Source organism: Condylura cristata, unplaced genomic scaffold (genome assembly GCF_000260355.1).
Source record: "Condylura cristata isolate star-nosed mole 26May11 unplaced genomic scaffold, ConCri1.0 scaffold00011, whole genome shotgun sequence".
Lineage (NCBI taxonomy): Eukaryota > Metazoa > Chordata > Mammalia > Eulipotyphla > Talpidae > Condylura > Condylura cristata.
The window spans coordinates 42,220,069-42,237,631 of record NW_004567112.1 but is presented as its reverse complement, the minus strand read 5'-3'; positions in this window follow the sequence as shown (position 1 = coordinate 42,237,631).

The window sequence follows — 17,563 nt, the reverse complement described above, 5'->3', positions numbered from 1 at the left end:
GAAATAAGAATTTATTTTTGTTTTTGATTTATTCTTATATTCCTTTCTAGTGCAAAAACTCCATAAAGAAGAAAAAAATATTTTTTTGTTATTGCACACCCAGTTAGTAATCAGTACAAAATTCATAGTATTTAAATATTTCTTTATGAGTAAAGAGTCAGTTGTATTCTGGATATATAGAGTGGGAACAGAATGTTGAGTGACATCAAATTCTAAGGAGTGAATTGAGGAAGTGGTGTCTATGTTGAGGCAAAAGAAAATGTAATTTTCACTTACAGTTAGAGCCTTTTCCACACATCTATCAATTTTCAAGTTTCTATATTTCACACACACACACACACACACATACAAGTACTGCATAATTACCAGTAGTAATCTTTGGTACATTGTGCAATTAAATATTTCCCTAAAATAATTTTAATTTATGAGTATCGAAAGACCACTTAATTCATGTGTACAAAGTCTCTTTATAAATAAACAGGCATTAGAAGTTGAAAGAACTAGAAATGAAACACTAATAGAAATTATCAAGTTCATAAACTATGAAATGCTTTCTGCAACTTTCATAATTATAGATATTATGATAAATAATGATATGTATCAACAAAATATATGTGCTTTTGAATGAGAATAACATTTAAATTTGTGAGAAATGAATAATCCATAACATGGATGAGACTTATCCAGTCAGTTGAAAATCCATCTGAATAAAACAAAAAGATTTTCCTCCCCAAACAATAGGGGATTGTCCTTACAGTTCATATGTACCATCAGCATTCCTGATTCTGTAGCTTTCAGTCATTAGACTAGAACTACCCAGTGGTTCTGCAGTGACCCCAGCTTGTTGGACCATACTAGATTAGAGAATGTTGGTGTGAGTCAAATCTTTATGCTGAAATTCTTTATATATGTGTGTGTATACACACACACACACACACACACACACACACACCATTCTATTGGTTCTATTTCTCTTGAGAAATCTTATGAATCCAGACATTAATGTAGTTCTAGAAGAACAGGATATTAAGAATGAAATTTCTAAATTGGTTCTGGCACAAAGGTTAAGTCTTAACACTATGAAGCTATCAGCAGCCACTGAAGCATGATTCCAATCCCCAGCCAGGGAGCTGATATACAAGACTCAGCAGACCTCTCCTGTCTCGCCCAATGCTCCCCTCAGAAGTGTATTTCAGTCAGTCTTCCTGTTCTGCTCCCCACTCTGTCTCTGGTGAATCCTTTCACCACATCCACCATACCTCTGGCCTGTACTCCAGTTCTTCTATGCATAAATAAATAAAATAAATCTTTAAAAAATTAAATTGGTTCTTGGACTTCTATAATAAGCTCTCTAACATGATTAGATTTAAAGATATTAATAAATCCCTCTCATGTATACAAAGAGGACTGAAAGGCCATGGCGTAATCTGACAATAGAGATGAAAAAAATCACTAGAAATACTACTAATTTGTAAGAATTAAGGATTGAACGACAGAGTTTATGATACTTCCAAATGTTTTTGTCAAACAAATGAATATAATGAGGCTGGAGGGTTCCTCCTAATCTTGCTGGACAAAGTGGGAAAATAAAAGATGAGCTTAGGGATTCAAATTCCCAGCTCATGCACCACATAAATAATCAGAAAGCTTTTATGTTTAACCTGAAAGAGACCCTTATCTCTTACTAGAAACAAACTCCTGAATCTCATTCTTTGCGTGACTGACTAACAATGCAAATTGAATACTCAGCCTCATAGGATAGTTACTATTAAAAAGAGGGAATTTGTTAAGAAATAAAAGAGGTCCTGAAATTCACATTGAAGATGTGTGGGATAACTTTGATGAAGTGGTATATTAAGTCAAATTCTCTGCCAGTGGAGGCTACCTCTCCATCCCTGTATGGTAAGAATGAACCCCATTTTTCTGCCATTGTGATGCAAGATAAAGGTGATTCTCCTCAGGCTCACCTCCCACCACCCTTCTTTTAATTCTGGACTATGACTATACTCAAATCCTAGCAGATCCACACATAGGAGTAAGTACACTATACTCACAAGGAATTAAGTATGTAAGTTTTCTAACTTCTGCGGTCAGGAAACCAGGAACAAGAGAATTAGGGATGTGGGATAATAACAATGTAATGAACCTAATATGGACCCTTTACCTGTTGCAAATGGACAGACTCTATGACAGTAGCTATTAAAGCAGAGAAGATAAATTTAGCACATGACCAGACATAGATGAAGGAAGGATCTGGCCCCTGCCTATTAGAAGGGTTGGGCTTTAAAGAGTCAGTGGAAGTTGGAGGAAACAGTGGATTGGTCAGAGAAAGGGAGGTGAGGAGTTTGCATTGTGCAGTTATCATTGCTGTTGATGCCTGTTCGTGGGTCCTGTGTTCATGATCACCAAGTGCCCTGTGAGGGATTTGGAAGGTTTGATATCATATGGTTACTGCAGGTGCTTCTTCCGGGATTCTCTAGTGTGCACCCTAAAACACAACCGTTTGATAACCGTTTGTAATTCTCCTTCAATACATTATGCTGGTCAGGTTCTACAAATTTTACAAAAACAAGTCAGGTGGTAAAAGTCTGTGACAAAAGAGAAGGCAGGGGGAGAGGATATATGGGAATGGAGAAAGTATGTTTTGATTATGTCTTGTGAGACAGACTTAGATATTACAAATCATTTTGTGGCCATGATTTTTTTAAATTTATTTATTTATGCATACAGAACTGGAACACAGGCAAGAGGTGCAGGGGCAGTGAAAGGCTTCACCAGAGACAGCGGGGAGCAGAACAGGCAGATTGACAAAGCACACTGCTGAGGGGGCAACAGGTGGATCAGGAGAGGCCTGCCACGCCATGTGGGTCACTTCCAGGGCTGGGATAGAATTCATGCTGAAGTGGCTTTAGCTTCTTAGTGCTGTGCTTTAACCTGTTGTGCCACCAGGGAAGGGTTGTGGCCATGGTTTTAAGAGAAGGAACATAAACTTGACTCAGACCAAAGATATGGATATGGACATTCTAAGCAGGGACTCTGCACTTACTATTGCAGAATGGGGAGTTAGAAAGGCCCCTGACAGTTTGTTTTGTTGCTTGACTGAAATAAAAAGCAAAAGCAGGCCCATTGTAAGTGGATTAGAAATGGCATGCCTGCTTTGCTTTACTCTAGGGAAAGGGATTTAGAGATTTAGTGAAAGTGGTGTGTGCTTGTCCTCTAAGAACTCATCCACAACGAAAGTGTCCAGAAGATACACCTTCAATCATGACTGTGAGGAACAAATTTGTGAGAGAGCCTCAGAAGAGCTTAGGATCTCTTTTCTCTGTAACTTAGTACTTATAATGTATGTTATAGCACCTGAATTGAGAAACCTAAATGCGGTTGATGTAATTGGATTACAAAATGGAATGGGCAAACAGTGACATTCAAACACCATGACAGGGTGAATAACATTGGGTATGGCTACCTAAAGGCATAGCAGACTAGTCTAAATTTTTCAGATCAAAGCATTGTCTAGCAATCATTTTGCTTCTAAAATGGAAATGGATAGGAACTCTACTAAATTTTTAGTTGATCTTTATAAGCAGAAAATTTCTAGATCAAGTGAACAAAAGTCTGATATGAGTTATCAACCAGGAGGTCATGATTCCTCACTCAATTCCAGCCTCCCGCCAGTTTTCAGATTCACAGCTCCTTGAATGAAGAGGCAGCCAGGTCACCTTTAAGACGAAAGGTGAATCGTTGAAAATGATAATGGATTATGTAAATTTAACCAAGTAGGGACTCCAACTGTAGCTGCTGTGCAAGATATGGTTTGATCAATTGAGCAGTTAAAACCTCCCCTGGTACCTGATGTGAAACAATTAATCTGACAGTGTTTGCTTCTGTATTTCTTAGCAAAGACTTTTAGCTTTCAACTAGGAAGACCATCTTCACACCCTCATTACCTTCCCTCAGGAGTACATCAATTCTCTAGGTCTATGTCATAATTTAATTCATAGAGATCTTTGTTATTACCTTTCCTTTCTGTATCACTCTGATTCACTACTTTGACATCATCGATCTTATTTAAAGTACTAATTTTCTAGACTGGTTGGTAAGAGAGTTGGGAATTAGAGGATATAAAGTAATTCAACAAATTTAGGGATCCTAGTTCACTGAAATGTCCATGGATATAGTTTTATGGAACATGCCAAGATATCTCTTTTTTAGAAGAAAGATAAGTTGCATCTGGCCCATCTACAAGCTGAAAAGGAGATACAGAAACGAGAGGATTTCTTTGTAATTTGAAGACATCATATTTCTCATTTGAGTGTGTTACTCCTTTCCATTTTCTGAGTGAAAACACTCCCTTCCCCCCAAAAAAAGTTAACATGCTTTGTATGGATCCCCAAATAAGAATAGACTGCATATGGAATCTAGATTGGCATGCAAGCTTCTTTGTCACTGGACCACATGAGCCTACCCAGTGGTATTTGACATGGTAATATCAGTGTGTGTACTAAATGGAGTTGTTGGCAAACTCTATGGTAACTCACAATGCAAACTTTTAGGATTGTGTATCAAAGTCTGCCACCCTCTGTGGATGACAGCTCTTTGCTAAGAGCTTTTGGCATATTATCGGGCCTCTGTAGAAACTGAATGCTTATCCATGGATTATCAAGTCATCATATGACCTGAGTAGACCATCGTGTTATCTGACTCACCAAGCCACCATAATATCAGGCACACACAGAAGATGGGCATACACAGAAGAGTCCCAACAATAGAAAGTGATACATATATATATATATATATATATATATATATAATAGGTTGGTACTCTAGGCACAGCTGATTTGCATGAAAACGTCATCTAAATAGCCATGATCCAAATTCCTAATATGCTAACTTGTTGTATTGCTTAACATTGTGCTCACTGGGAACACTGAGGAAAAGAAATGCTTCCAGTGAGCATAGTATCAAACATTTACCTAGAAGAGAAATGGTTATATGTGCTATATACTCATTTATGTATTGTTTACCATAGACTGAGCGGATGATCAAGAGAAAAGGTATCTAGATAGAACTCTAGATGGGAAAAATGTATATTGACCCACTAGCAAAATCTTGCTTCTTATCTTAGGCTCTGCTGGTAAATTTCCAAAGGTTAGGATAGTTTATGATGTATTGAACTTACCACTGATCTAATAAATGCAAAACAAGACTATTATCCAGGCTATTCAGACTTCTCAGGCCTCTGAATGAATAGAGAAAGGAGTTATGACTTGTCCTAACCATCAAAGGAAAGTTGGACTATTTTTCAGCTATGAAGGTGTGGAAGTCTATCTATAATGTATCAGATATTTATTACTTTAGTGTGTGCTATATTTATACTATAGCAGATGTCTTATTATTATAACTTTTATCTTATCATTACCATGTCTTGTGATTTAAATCAGGGGAAATTTGCAATAATTCTCTTTTATCTCTACTACTTATGGCTTTGCTTATGGCCCTGTCCATAGGTCTTTGGCTTTTTTTTTCAAACTTGTTTGTAATGGATGCCTAGTTCCATAACAACAACAACAAAAAAAATGGTTCCACTTATGTTAGCTTTTTACAATACACATTCTATTTATTTTGTGTGTCTGGAGAACTCTGATTAATACAGAACTATAGGCTCTTATTTTGTAGTTTATTTACCAAATAGAAAAGATGAAGAAGAGACAATGAAGAAATTACCAGCTTGGGCCATATCTACACATTGGACTATAATTCTTGTCAGCACTATGATGAAGCTATTTGTAATATTGCTACCTCACTCAACAAAGCTGAAGAGTACATTTGTCATCCTGAAATGCAAGAAATCTGACTTTTCTCTTCAAATTCTCAAGGTGATTTTTAAGACTGTGTATAAAAATGGAAGCTTAAAACAAGCCTCATTTAAGAAGCCTCACTGGAACTTTATTCTGATAGATTATTCCAGAAAGCATAAGAAGTGAGCATTCGATTACCCAGTTCTGGAGAAGAGGCTTCTTCTCATTGAGGTACTTCTTGCCAAATGCTGGCCTAATTAAGCCTGAGAAAGCCCATTTCACGGCAGGCCTGAAGCTGCTGGATAAAGACAAGCAGTGCTGTAGCATCGTGAGACTTCATTGTTATGCTGGCAAGGATCCTTTATTAGCAGGAGTTTGGAGGACACCTGGCTAACTGGGGTTTACAGGATATATGATTTCTGCAACATTGCAGCTGGAATGTTAAAGAACATAATGCAATTTTTGGAGGAGAATGGTCCGTAGTTGCCAAGAGCCTTAGTATTTCATAAGGATGTCCAAACCAATAACCCTCTTATTCATGTTTAGAGTGTTCTGCCAAGGAAACTAAGCATTTGAGGTGGTGGAGATGGACTGATATTTCAAGCTTATAATAACATCAGGTAACAGGTTCAGGCTATCAAACAAACTTTCCAAGTGTTTCCTAAATATACAAGTAAACAAAACACAGGGTGTATGCAGCATGATTACATTGATAAACTTTTCTTTTTACTCCTATTCCAAATTAAATTTGAATTAGTTTCAGTTTGAGCCTTGAAACTAGTTTGACTTGTCTCACTTTGTAGAACACATTACCACTTTTATTTCAACATTCTCTAGTCAGAGGATGTCAATAGTCTGGCTCTTGGATTATTTGCTTACTTACTAAGGATTTTTTAATATGTTGTACAGATTATTTGCACCAGTTCTTGCTTTTCATAAAAGCAAATTTAGCAACTTAAAAATATATACACAGAGATTGTTATGTTCTGCATGTTCTACTATACTGTAATAAAATTTGCATTTATTGGAAAAAGAATTTAAGCATTATGTTAAAATTTTTAAAATAAAATTGCTTATATAACTATTATTATGCTAGAACTATTTTACCTTACTTACATTAAATCAGAGAAAATGTATGCATTTAACAAACATTAACTTCCAAGTTTCCTAATGGCAAACCAGATAGAAGTTATGATTTCTCAGTTTCTCTTCTATTTTTCTTCCTATAACTTCTAGAATGTTCTTTTGTAATTTTATCAAAGAAGGTTTTGAAATAATCATATTTTATATTTTAGTTTGTTTTTCATTGTACAAAGCCCATAAAATTATATAACACTGATATTTGAGTTTTCCTATAAAATATCATTCATCTAAATTTCACACATCTGTTTTAAATTCTTGTATGTTTCACATTTGATCATACACAGAGGTCATTGTTTTTATAAGTCAACTCTGTAGTTTTTAAAGAAAATACTTCATTAAAATATAAAATATATTGTAGTAGAAGTTCAGATCCATACAAGAATTCATGATACTGTATATTGCTTATAAAAAGAACACTTAGCTCATATATATATATATATATATATATATTAGTATATTACAGATATCTACAATTTTAAGAGTAATCACACATAGTAAATTCAATCTCTTATAATATTGTTTAAAAAAATGTATCCCTTCTGCACTTACTTACTCCTGAACTGACCTTATGACACTTTATCTTTCTTCTCTTATATTCTTTCTTGTTCATCAGTCACTGTTTTCTTTCTTCTCAATGTCAGTGAAAAAAGTACAGATGTAGCTGCAGATAATGAATCATGAACAAACTTTTGCCTTTTATATCATAAATATGACCTGCTGTGCCTTGCAGACAGTGTTATTTCCGGTCTGCATTCCTGGACACTGAGGTCAATAAAATTGCAGTTAGTCATAAAGCAAAGACATGAGACATACTTGTATGCAGTGAATCTTCTGACTGCAGAATGAATTACTATTTCAGGATGACAAAACCAGGGGCATCCAGGGCCTCTGGGTAGAAATCTGATTCTGCTATATTTTGAGCTTGCTTTAACACATCCTCTTCATGATTTCCTATAAACCCCTAAGATTTGGTCTATTTATTTCCTTCATTATTACAACCTAAAGCTGTGCCTGGATTTCTCCACCTCCTTTGATATGCTCACATACTAGATCTCTGAGTCAACTTCACCTCTTTGATCACTTTCAGAAGCAATCACATCCTACCATGTATTTTAATCCTGTTTAAATCTTCTACTGCTATATACCACAAGAAATGGTGATAGGACTGACAAAGTGTGTCCTTGGCTGAACTCTACTTACACTCTTCCAAACTCTTTTCTCAACAAAGCCTTGACTTTTCAACTTCCATAGTCATCTCTATATGCATAATTTTACTAAAAATCCTGCAAAGTCACTTCAGTCAGAATCCTCCTTCATCAATATTTGATCACTCTCTATATCTGTTCAGTTTCCATATCCTCCACAATTCCCTAGGGGACATGGGGCATCCTGACCTGCCTTCAGCAAAAATCATGTTAGCTAGAATCATTCCCACCTTTACCACTGATACCCATTCTACTCCTTCAATATGGGTTCCTAATTTTCTTTTTCATGTTTGGAGTTGAATTCAATTCCTGTCTCTTAGCAAAGAGACATCTTCATGGCAGTAGACCATAAACCTACTAGGAGTCTGATAGATCCCTGAATATATTGTGTCTTACCCTCTTTAACTAGTTACATGAATAATTTTAAAAGAAGAAAGATTTTTATTTAATAAAACCAGCAAACAAAATCTTATCTTAAATCTTAGCTTTCCAGTTCTTATATAGAAAGGTGTGTCTCTGTGTGTGTTTATACTCATGCACACTAGCATTTACCCACTCACGTGTACCTTCTTTGAGCCATACACTTTATATTTCTCCTTTTAACCTTGTGGAATTCTTGACAGCAAGAAAGAGTAGACATTGAGCATGCTTTATGCTCCTCAAGAGACCAATAGCATTTATTCATTTATTATTTCATTCTTGGTACTTGGTCTTACATTTGACTGGTATTCTGGTTTTCCTTCCCTTGCCCCAAGCTATTTGTCACTAGCAGAATATTATAGGAATATAAGGAGAGCCCTCTGATCTTTCCTTTCTGCCATGACATATTTTGACCCTGTTTCATCAATTATAACTTCTGTCTGGCCCTTCTGCAGTGGATTACAGATTCACTAGTTTTTGATGATGCCTTTACCCTGCCACAGAGAGTTAACAATGGTAAAGTTTTTGTGTTGATGCTGCTTCCTATATATCTATCCTTTTGTGTTGTTGTTGACTCCTTTAACCTTGTCCAAACTTCTTTGTATATTCTTCATCTTGCCTTAACATATTTCATTTATTATTATTTTTTTTTAATGTGCTGTTACCTGATAGAACCCTTACACACAGAAATATCTGGAATGCCCCTCTCTTTGCCTAACTTAGAACGTTCTTTTGCCTTTTATTTTGTTCAATTCTAGCCCACTCATTACTTTATCAGAAAAGTTTTATCTCACTTTTAAGACTAAATAGTTGCACCAGTGTTCCCATGGAACATTAAAACTTTTGTTTTTGAAAAAGTTAAACTATTTTATATATTTACATAATCATTTATTGTCTATCTCATTTACTTCCAGGTTTAGGCCTTCCTTGTTTATCATTGTATTCCCTACCTAGGCATGCTTTCTGATAACTAAATTGCTATTTAAATTCAAATTAATATGTACTATTTTCTTTCATACCAGCGACTCTCTAGGCATTTTTTTTTTCCTGAATAGTAAAGTTGGCCTATTTGTTGACTGTTCTATGATTATATTTCAGCAAAATATGTCCTAAAGTAAAATAATAGTCCTTTTGTAGAAAGATAAATAGGTTGCACAGACCAGCAAAGAAATCCTTTAAAAATTAACTGTAATCATTTGAGTGTGATGGTTTCACTGATCAAATGTTTGTCAATATAGGCATCACTGCTTAAAATGGCTTAAGGCAAGACAAGGAAAGCCTCAAGAAATTTCTGCCACAAGAGACTTATCTACCTTCCATCTCAATTGACCTTTACTATCTTGTAAAGGTCAGGATGAAATCCCCTTGCAGCTAAGGCTTAAACTCAGCTCTACTTAAAGATTTATCTCTGATTTTGAATTTATCTACTGCTTTCTTCTTTTCACTCTTATTATCCTTTTCCTAAGTTATTAGTTTAGTGCATTTATTAGAAACACTCAATGATTTCACTGTACTTTCAATTTAGATCCCAGCTAACTTAATGTTATAGTACAAATAAGTTTATTTGATACAAATAAGTTTATGTTCATTTCCTAACTCCACACGGTTTTTTATTTGCTTTGAGTATAATAAGAATGTATTACTACTATTGAAATTTATTTCATCTTATTTATATATGTTTCAGCTTCTAGTGACAAGAACAATATGTTCTTGTTTGGCTACTTACTTTAGAAAATTTTTAAATTGAGTAAATTTTCAATAGGTTTTTCCAGCAAATGTAGGAAGTTCCCAGTGAGAAAAATATTCAGATTATCAATTATTTGCAAATAATTATATGTTACATTAAATATTAGTTTATTATGTCAAAATTAATGTAGTAATTATATAGCCTTTTAGCTATATGTTAACATATATACATTACTTAAGGTAGTATTTACTGGTTGCTATTTTCACTTTCCTCAGTCTAATTTTTGACAAGAACAAATTTTTAGAAATTAAATTGCTTACCAACAAACATAGTTACATAAATAATTTTATGTATTTTTATTTCATATTCTAATAAAAATAAGTACACTTTATGTGCTATTTTCTATATTTTGAGAAATAGAATGCATATCTGTTTTTTGTTTTTTAAAAAAGTAATGCATTTAATCTTAATTTTATAGAATAGAATTTAGAAGCACTTTATGAATAATTAGACAGCCTTAGCTGTATAATGTGTGATCTTTCTCAATATGCAGCCTCTTTCTCATGCTGTCTGAGAAGACTAGAGAATAAGATGATGACTGAGGCTAAACAGAATCTGTAGTTACAGTCCTGTATTCCTGTCAGATCTCTATAACACCTCCTATGTTTCTGTGGGCACATTCCTTAATTTAATAAATTAAGTCTTAGATTCTTCTGCTGTGAAGTGAGCGCAATATAAAACTGTTTACACCTCTCTATGTAAATAGCTATGAAAATAAAACACAAAAGAAAGAAGACAAACCTGTTGCATAGTAAGGGCTCAATAAGTTATTCATAAATTACATTGTCTTTATTATTTCATGTCACTTTCTCCTAGCCATGTCATTGAACCATTATAAACAAGTGACTTTTATATTTCAAAAGTTGCCACTATCAAATGTCTAAAGTTAATAAATCTTTGATGAGATGAATCAATCTTTGAATCAATTGAAAAAATAAGAAAAACACACAAATACTAATAAAATGAATGAACGAAGGATGTATCTGCACACTAAACCATGAAAATGCTATATTAGAAATAGCATTCTATCAATAGATTTGATATTTTAGCTAAACTGGATTAATCTATTGACACAAACTCACCATTTTAAAATACCTTATAAGCTATAATTATTAATGAAATTTAATTTATATTTAAAAGCCTTCAACAACATCAAGAGGAAAACAAATGTTAGTTTTAGCTATTTCTGGCATATAATAACAAACACTTGATAAGGGAATACTATTTGTACATAAACTTATGCATCAAGTTGAAAAGTATGAAATATTTCACAATTTATTTCATGAGATACTGCTACCACAGTTCCAAAAAAGGATACAGATATTACAAAAAGGAAAAACATGCAAACCTATTTCTGTCATAGATATAGATGTAAATGCCTTAAAATATTGGCAAATCTAATTTAGTGTTATTTAAAGAGGATAATCCATTGTGACAAAATGGAATTTGTCTTTGAAATGCATGGTTGAAATGATTTGATATTAGAAGTTAAATAAATATAATTTTTCATATCTAGACTCTTAAGTTGAAAAACCTGATAATCTTCCTAGTAGATACATCAAAGCATTTGACAAAATTCAACATCCAATCATGGTCAAAACTCACAGAAAACCTTGACTAGAAAGCAATATATTTAACCTAAATTGAGCATCTACAAAATACCTACTCTATCTTACTTAATAATTTATTTCTTCGTAGTACTTTTCCTCTGATATTGGAAAAAAGACAAGCATATTTCTTTACTTTTATAGACTATCCCCACCAGGCAATAAGTTAATAGAAATGAACAATCATATACATATAAGACAAGAATAGACTAAAATATCTCCATTTGCAAGTTAACATCATTTCCCAAGTAGAATAATATAAAGCTTTATATTTAAGAAAAAAATAATAAGCACAGGGTAACTAGAACTAGTGAGTAATGATAACAAACTTTTAGGATATAAGCCTAATAAAAGCAAACTATTGTAAGGAAACTTTTGTACACTGTTGGTAGGAATGTAACAAGGTGCAGACAACTATGGGAAATTGTTGTTCTGATGTGCTGCCTTAGGACTATTCTTGGTGACAGACCAAATGAGTCTACCAGATGAGCGCCTTTAATAGAGATGGAGTTGGCGCATAAATCTAAAAGGATACATTTAGTGTAGAGAATATAGTTTGAGTCTCTTATGTTATACCAATCACGTAAGTATTAGTAAATACTTACTAATATTGTAAGTAATGTAGCTTTGTGCAAATTAGTAAAAGATACTCCTTTTGCAAATTAACTTCGGATGCTTGCATAAAGATTGGCTGACATAATGTAGTTGGCATTTTGCTTCCTTGTTTCCACTGGGCCAAGAATTTTTGTTTAGGGTAAATGTTGCACAAATATGTGTGACAACCCTAATCAAGATTAAAGGGCAGACTGTTACCTTGTCCTTTATGTCTGGAGTCATTTCACTTTTTTTTTTTTTAAGAAGTATTTATTTATGCATACAGAACTGGGGTACAGGCCAAAGGCGCAGAAATGGTGAGAGCATTCACCAGAGTTAGGGTAGGGAGCAGAACAGGCAGATCAATGAAGTACACTACTGAGGGGAGCAGTGGGCGGGTCAGGAGTGGTCTGCCATGCCATGTGGATCACCTCTGGGGCAGGCATCAAACTCATGTTGAAGTGACTTCAGCTTCTTAGTGCTGTACTTTAACCCACTGCGCCATCAGGGAGGGCCCTCCTTTATTTTTTATTTTTAATTTTTTATTATTTTTTATTTTTAATATAATCCTCAAAGTGAATTGAGTAGAAGCAAATGGGCATCCATATGTGACTTCTATCAATAGAGATCAATTCCTGTGGCACTGGTGGCATGGCAAAGCCAGCTAGGTCTTGTCAATTTCTTGAAAGAAGCCAACATTAAGCATCACAAATTGTTACCATTCAAAAATAATTGTGGATTGTTAGAATATGAATGGTTTTTTAGAGGTGATTGTATTTACTCTTTTCTTAGATAGATGAAAGATATTGAATCACAATATATCTGGTGACTTTCCGAAGATCAATGATGCCACAAAGATCTTCCAAAGATTGACCCAAGCCTCAATTTATTATGTAGAATAGAGTCAATATAAATAGACCAGTAAGTATAATTAGCATTTTGAATCTTTCCTCTTTTGTGTCAGGAAAATTATTATTATTTTTTTTTACTTCAAATAAGAGATGAATTGAGTGTTATTGATGACGGTTTCATTTTTGACGTTTTAATTAAATAAATGTTTAGTAAGTACTTACAGTCCTGTTTATCTTTCTTTTAATGAAATAGAAACCAATTTATAATACAGTTATCACCTGCATGCCATGATGGTAAGGCATTATAAGTTTTATGCTAACAATGTGTAGAGTAAGTATGTCTATTGAGTAAATTGCACTGGGTTTATATGTAAACTTAGTCATCTTATGTTCATAAACATTTCTCTTTCTTCACAATATAGCATAGCAATCTAGCATCTTGTTTGGTGACATAAAATCCATGTGACACTTACCAATATTTTTTTTGTTGTTGTTTATTTTTACCTCAGACTCACAATTGACCATGGTTTTGTTATACCTAGACCTCAGATTCTAAATACTAATGCTTTTGCAAACCCATTTGCAAAACACAGTGTTACCTTCTGGCAGTCACATCAGTACCTTAATAGCAATTACTTTTTACCAGTGTCTATACCAGTCTAAAGCATATTTGAATAGAGATTACAGAAGAGGTACTTTACCCAAGATGTTCTCCTTCATTTAAGTTTGGTCAAGAGGCCATTTTCTCTCAGAATACTCATCTTTTTATATCTTGCTTTTAGTTCCTAAAAATAAAATGCTTATTTTGAGCTTGGGTGCAAAATTAATTGATAGGATATATACTTATCACCAATTGTGACAGCAGCATGTCTTAGTACCAGTCAAGGCTCAGTACTTACTTCTTCCATAATTTTGGTTATCTCTAGGGAACTAAAATAAAGGTGAATTTATGAGTTGGATTTGGAGCCAGGGAGGGTGCCGAGGTGATAAGAAACTTTACCTTCTCAAATTTCAATCCTTAATCCTATGTCAGTCTTTAATTGAGTTGCATATTATCCTATTTTTTTCCAAGAAAGTTGAAAGCTTTGATAATTAAGTACTAAACAGATAAACCTATAAACAGAATGTCTATTTCCTTTTGCGTATGGTAACTTTAGCATCTTGTTTGGTGACATATTGTCCATGTGACACTGTGAAATATTTACAAGTGGATAGTATTCCTTTTTTAAAGAATTCCCCATTCAAATAAATTTATACAGAAAAAAAATCCACTGCTCAAACATCTTGTCAACAATTATTAATAAAAATTATAAATGCAAAGAAATATCAGACATATAATAGATAAATACTTATTATATTCTGTCTAGTTTGATTCTTTGATCTCTTACATGTCTCTTTTGCCTTTTGCATTGCCTTATGATTTTTCTTGAAAGCCAAACATGATGTGCTGGGAAAAGTCCTGCTATTAATAGGTATTTAGTAGTGTGGTGGTGAAGGGTGGGAATGTTCTGTGTTTTCTCCCTTCGTAGTTAAAATCGGGCCGAGTGAATGACAGGAGCTGGATATTTCACATCCCTGTATTAGGCTCTGCTGACATTCCAGCAGGTTAGGGACTGGTTAGTGAAAAGGAGAGATCTTAACAAGAAAAAAATAATGAGTACCTGGGATATTTTAAATGGTTCTTTTCCTCTTCCTCCTGTGGAGATGTAGAAGGGACTTTTCTCTGATATTTACTGTACAAATCTGGTCAAGCTTCTGGAGTTAAATTTAACAGTGTTGTGTCCCTGCCCATGACAGTTCTCCTTATGGTCATTTTATGTAGTTGTTTGTGTGTTTTTCCTTTCCAAGTTGTCAGTTCTGAGTTTCCAGCATTACTCAATTATAGTTGTTTTCCCTACCCCATTGCTGGTCTTCAGGGAGTTAAATTCCTAAGTCTCTGGTATGCCAACACTCACTATATTTTTATGTTTGTCTCTTTGATCTTGGGGTCACTGATTTGTTCTGTGTTTTCTCCTCTTGTGGATTGAACTACAATCATTGATTTTTCATTCTGGTCAACTTTTACTTGTTATGAAAATGAAGTATCAACTCCAAAGAGTCTTACATGCAACCTCAGAAATGACAGATTATTATAAGCAATTTTACCGAGCTATTTATCATCACGGGTTTGTTTCTTTTTCAGAAAGAGTTGATATTTTGATAGTCAAAATGAAGGTTGAGATAAATTGGTCAGCTTTACACTGATACAAACCACATTTAGTTTTTCAAAACCTAGAATAGATTAAGTAATGGTAGGTTTATCAATACAAGAGATTAAAATAATGTCATTATTGGAGATTTGGTTGCAGATTATAAGCAATAGCAAGCACTATAATTCAGTGTTTCTCCTCAGTAATTTCCAAAACTTCTCCTATTATTTTGCTATTTTTTTTCTAATGCTTGAAGTTTCCTGCCTTCTCTGATTGATACATTCACACCACATTCTGCATTTTTTCTTGCTTACTGTGACTGTCACCAAGAGCATCATCACAACTGCATGTAACTGACATCATCAGACCAAAGGCCAGAGTAACAGTATAGCCTTCAGTACAAAGCTGTCATCTTATAATGTGACAAACTGCCTAAAAGGTCCATGGAGTCTTCAAAGTAGATTAAAAAAAGTAAGAAAAGAATAAGATATCCACAACAATACAGGAAAATTCTATCATTTAGAAAACATAGCACATCATAACTAGTTATTAATGTCATAATGATGATACTGTAGATATAATAATGAGAACAAATGGGAAGCATGGTTCCTCAGTAAACTGGCTATGAAATGGTGAAAGAAGACAAAATAAATACAATGACAATTAAATGATAAGGAAGGTGGCCAAGAGTAAAATATTAACTCCTAAAAATTGTGTGGAATCCGAGTCCATATAGACAAAGCAAGTTGTTAAACTACATAATAATTTTGGCTTTGAATTCTTACTATAGTATCAGAGTTAGTAACCTTGTTAAGAGTGTTATCATTTATAATACCTCATATTTATCCAGTTTGTTAGAACTGACACTGTAATGTTTTGTAAAATTTTATGTCATAAATATATTGCAGTTGAATTGAATTTGTAGGTATTGACAGAATTGGATCGAAAACCCATAATCTCTTGCTCTTATTTCAGTATCTTCCACTCCATAATCATATATTTAATTTTTCCTGCTCATTTCCATCCATCATGGTCAGTCAGTCATTCACTGAACTTACTTATAAAGGCAGCTACTTAGAAAGATTCTGGGCAATCTGGACCCTCTGTCTCTACTTTATCCTACTTGTCATCTGTCCAGGAATTCTGACACTATGCAATCAATTTTTGCTGATGAGAATTTTGACAAGACTTATATGTGTAATGAAAAATCTATGTGAAATTGATTACCTTGAATATTTTTTACACTGGTAAATTATTTACAGACAATAGCTAGAATTATGGAAAGATAATTTTTCCTATATTTAACAGATTCTAGTTAAATTGGGGTGGAACAAACATATATTTATCTATATTTACATAACTGTGTTCCTAGTATAAAAATTTCACTAAACATTAAATAATAGATCATCAGAAACTTAAAGAGCTTCTTAATATTCTCTACACATATTTTTAATGAGTTAATAAAACAGCAAACATAATAATTTTTTATTCCAAGGACAAAAATGAGTAGAACAATTTGTTTACATCTGTTCCTGATTTTCAAAGTAAGTTATCTTTCTCTGTCTCACACACAAACACACATACACACATTGAAATTAATAAATTCTTCCATTATTTTTGATAGAACATTTACTTTAAAAATGTTCAGACTTTCTTTAAAAAAAATGTTTTTAACAAACCACATTTTTACATGTAGATAATTGTCTCTTGAGTCACCTATGACTATCAAATTATATTTTAGTGACAGAGGTTTCCTAGAGATACAAATGAGACTAAAACTGACTATAATAATTAGCATAAGCATAATACACTGAAAGCAGAATATATTTTCATAAGAAGTATTACATGTTACTGGACTTATAAGAGAAATCTAGAGAAAATATAATCATGCAATGATATTTTTTCTGGATGGAAAATACTACTGCTTAGATCTCTTCACAAAATTTTTTGGAAGGCAATAAGAATTATTATTCACTATTCACTCAAAGTGACACATCAGTTATTTATGT